The sequence below is a fragment of the Eriocheir sinensis genome, chromosome 15 (assembly GCF_024679095.1).
Source record: "Eriocheir sinensis breed Jianghai 21 chromosome 15, ASM2467909v1, whole genome shotgun sequence".
Lineage (NCBI taxonomy): Eukaryota > Metazoa > Arthropoda > Malacostraca > Decapoda > Varunidae > Eriocheir > Eriocheir sinensis.
Window position 1 is genome coordinate 8,101,241 of NC_066523.1, and position 3,984 is coordinate 8,105,224.

The 3,984-nt window shown below is 44.6% G+C and overlaps 1 pseudogene; it reads left to right on the plus strand.

Moving 5' to 3' along the window:
- The first annotated feature begins 2,622 nt into the window (after positions 1-2,622).
- LOC126999078 (5S ribosomal RNA) lies at positions 2,623-2,741 on the plus strand (annotated as a pseudogene).
- The last annotated feature ends 1,243 nt before the right edge of the window (positions 2,742-3,984 follow it).

Here is a 3,984-nt window from a genome sequence, read left to right on the forward strand (position 1 = left end):
GAACTTAACAAAAATCAAGTAGATCCATCAGTCATTTTATAGCATTACGTGTTTCCGCTTTGATAATACGTAACTTTATACATCTCAGCAGAATATATTTTGTAAAGTGCAGAGTAAATATTTTCATAGTCGGTAATGCTGTGTACGTATCCCTTGTTTACACACACACACACACACACACACACACACGGTTTCCCACATCACTGGAATAAAAATGTAAAATGAAACCAGATGATATTTCCCTTCATCCGCCTCCCCTCGTTTCACCTCCCCCTCCTCCTCCCCTTTCCCATCCCATCCCCTCTTGTAAACCACCAGCCGCCTTCACCCTCCCCTTCCTCCCGTCGGTCTTCCTCTCCTCTCCTCTTTTATATAGAAACCTCACCCCGTGCGTTGCCCTCCCCCCTCCCTCCCCCTTTCCCCTCCTTTCCCCTCAGGCTTACCACGCCGCTCCATCACGCGTGTAGGCCTATAGTAACCTAGTTTAGTGAGAGAGGGGAGAAGGGCCTCTTTCTTTGTCTCTTCCTCCCACTCTTTCTCGCTTTTCACCGACTCGCGACAAGTACTGTTGGGAGAGTGTGTGTGTGTGTGTGTGTGTGTGGGGGCACTTGGGGGGTTGCTTCATTCATGCTTTTTTATTCTTACACACACACACACACACACACACACACACACACACACACACACACACACACTTAAAAAAGATAAAAACTAATTAATTCTGTATTTTTTTTATTGCCTTACCTCTATTCCCTTTATTTTTTCGTACATTCATATCCTCTCATTCTCCTAAACCCATTCGTATCCGCCTTGTTATCTTTGCCCTTGTATCTTCTCCTATCTCTGTTTTACTTATTATCTCCCTTAATTCCGGTCACTCACTTATCTGCCGTATACCTGACTTATCACCATGCCATTAGACACACAGGTATTCCCTCTGCTCCATGCACTTTACCTCTCCACTCAGCTCTCCCCTCCAAGCGACCTTACATTCACCTGATAAACTTCTTAACCTCGTCCCTCTATGGAATTTCACTTTAATTCACATAGCCATCTGTACATCATATCCACTAATTCCACTTATATATTTTTTTCACTGCCTTAACTTCTCCGCTCTGTAGCATCCTTTATCTTACCGTCTTACATACCTGCCGGATAGCACAGGTGTTTTATAGGAGTACTGCCACTTTTCACTCACACACAAGCCTACACGTCCATCAGTCATCTTTCTACCTGTATCAGCATTCCCACACCGTTCCTTACCTTACCACTCTATAGCACCCTCCAGGTTATCCTTTTCTATACCTCCCGGATATCAGTTGTCGCATTCACCAACAATACCATCTTCCTCCTTTCGCCTCGTCCTCCTCCTCCTCATTCTCCTCCTTGACTTCGCAGAATCATACACCTGCATCAACTCCCTCACCCTACCCGGCTATCCGCAGCGATCACCTCTCCACTTCGCCATTCGCACCTCCTCCCCCTTTATGACCTAATCCTCGAAACAATCGCCTATCACTTCACACGCAGGGAACACCGTCGGAGAGAGAGAGACGAGAGACGAGAGAGACGAGAGGAAAGGAGAAAATCAGCTTCCCCTCCTCTATCTTTCCTCCTCTCTCCCAACATATACCTGCATGGTACACTGGGTCTCAGGTAAGGTGTTTGGCCTCTTCATACCTGCTCATCGGGGTCGGTTTTAGGCGCTGGAGTGTTGAGTCGATCCCAGGTTCTGAAGGGCATTTGGTGTGCAGGCTTAGGCGGGGGTGGGAGATGAGTCGATAAGCGTGAGGTAATTATTATTGTGGGTTTGGTCGGCGGTGCTGTCAGGAGGCGAGGCTCGTGGTGGTGGGAGGAAGGAAACATATTTGAGGTAGATAAGCGAGGGGGATGGGGAGCTTGTCGGCTTGCTTGTGTGTGTGTGTGTCGGTGGTGGAGGAGGATGTAGCATACGTGTTGGAATGTTTGTTATGTGTCTTGTTTTTTGTTGTAGGAAGATGCATTTGTATCTCTTGTGTTGTGCTGAGGTGAGTAAGTTTTCTGATAACGTAATGATGAGTGATATGTAATTCGATAATTTTGTTCGTTGCTAAAACTGTCTTCTGCTCTCCGTTAGTTATTAGTTTTAGATAGGCACGATGAGATGTTGAAGGTTAGTGGAAAGACAGGGCTTTATCTAATTTTAATCATGTGATAAATAAAGATGGGGCACAGTACTAAATGTAGTGTTTGAAGTAAGCGCCAGTAAGTTGGGGGCATACGCTAAAGCTGTAAGTGGCCTCGGTGCTCATCTTCGCTGCATTGGCCCTTGAGCCTGTGGAGGGAAGAACCCGTTACCCTGGGACACTGGGCCTTGTGACATCCGGGTTACCACAGTTTACCTTCCTCAGGTTTCCCCAGGTCAGTAATCCTTGTAGAAATCCCACGGGTTCGCAGACTCTCCCAGAGTGCCTTACGATGCACTGAGTCAAATGCCTTCTTGAGATCGACTTAGCTTCGAGTACACCCATAAGGAGGTCGGCGTTCCACAAGGGAAGTTCTATAAAAGTAGGCTTACAAAAATAAGTAATAGATTAAGCGGTTTTAGAGCCTTTATATATTAGTACCAACAATTGCGACCTCGTCAACGGCCACACCACGTTGAAAACACCGCTTCTCGTCCGATCAGCGAAGTTATGCGACGTTTGGTCTGGTTAGTGCTTGGATGGATGACCGCCTGGGAACACCAGATGTAATTGACATTTTATTTTGATAGCGATTTTGTTTTTGTTTACTTATTTATATTCAGCAATTATTCATATATACAACTGCCTTCATCACTGTTTACAACACTTTCTATTTTACTTTTTCTTCCACTACTATTATCATCGGCATTCTCTCCACTGATAATGCAGACACTACCTTTATTATTACTACCACTACTATCACTCAGACATCACCGCCACCACCCCCACCACCACACCACACAAGCGACCACCACCAGCACCACCAGTCAAAACATTACCAGTCATGAGTCAACAACATGGGGAGCGGAGTTATATTCTTCCTGTTGTTGCAGATAGTGTTCGTGGTAAAGTAGTGGTAGGTTAGTTGTTTGGTGATGATAAAGTGTCCTTAGTCTTTGTATCCTTCATTGTCTGTCTTTGTAGCTTTTGCATGTTGTATCTCTCCTCATTCTTCCCTTCTTTGTTTAATGATTTTATTTTCTCTGGCGCCTCCTTCTGTTGCACATAAGTCTCCATTTATCTTCTTTGTTCACCTCGTTCTCATCATTCATATTCTTTTCCCCGCCATTTTCTTTGTCTTCGGTCACCTTCCCTTTTTATTATTTTCCTAGTTGTTGTTTTCGTCCCTCTAGTCATCTTTATTTTGCTCCACTCCTCGTCGTCGTTAATATTTTTCTTTTCCCAGTCTTCTTCGTTTCTTTGGTGGTCATTCTTTTTTGCTTCACTCCTCCTCCTCCTCCTCCGTGGCAGCATTTCCTCCCGAGCACAGTGTTTTCATGTCCCGCCGTCACGCGTCCCACTAATCACGTGCTCCGCCACACCTCTGATTACCGCCGTGCCCTCACCTGCACCTCACCTTTATGCGCTTTGCTTTTCTTCTTCGTCTTCCTCAACTTTCTTTTATATTATGCTCTTGCCTTGTTATTCTTCTCCTTAGCCTTCCATTTATATCTATTCCTCTTTCTTCTCTTTTCTTCTTGTTCTCTTTTATGTGCGTTTGCCTTTTCTTCTTTCTTTTGTGATTTGTTTTCTTTGGTATAGCTTTCTCTTTCGTCTTCTTTGCCGCTCTTTTTGTCTTTGTGTTTATTTTTTTCTTTCTGTAAGCATGGTTCCATTTTTGGGGGGTTAAGGTTATGAACACATGTCTTTACTAGTCATAATGAGTTTGTGGTCTCTTGTTCTTGGTTTCGGATCTCGGTATTTTTGTTCAAGAGAATTTCCTGTTTATGGCTTGCTTTGTACCTTTCCACATCCTTTG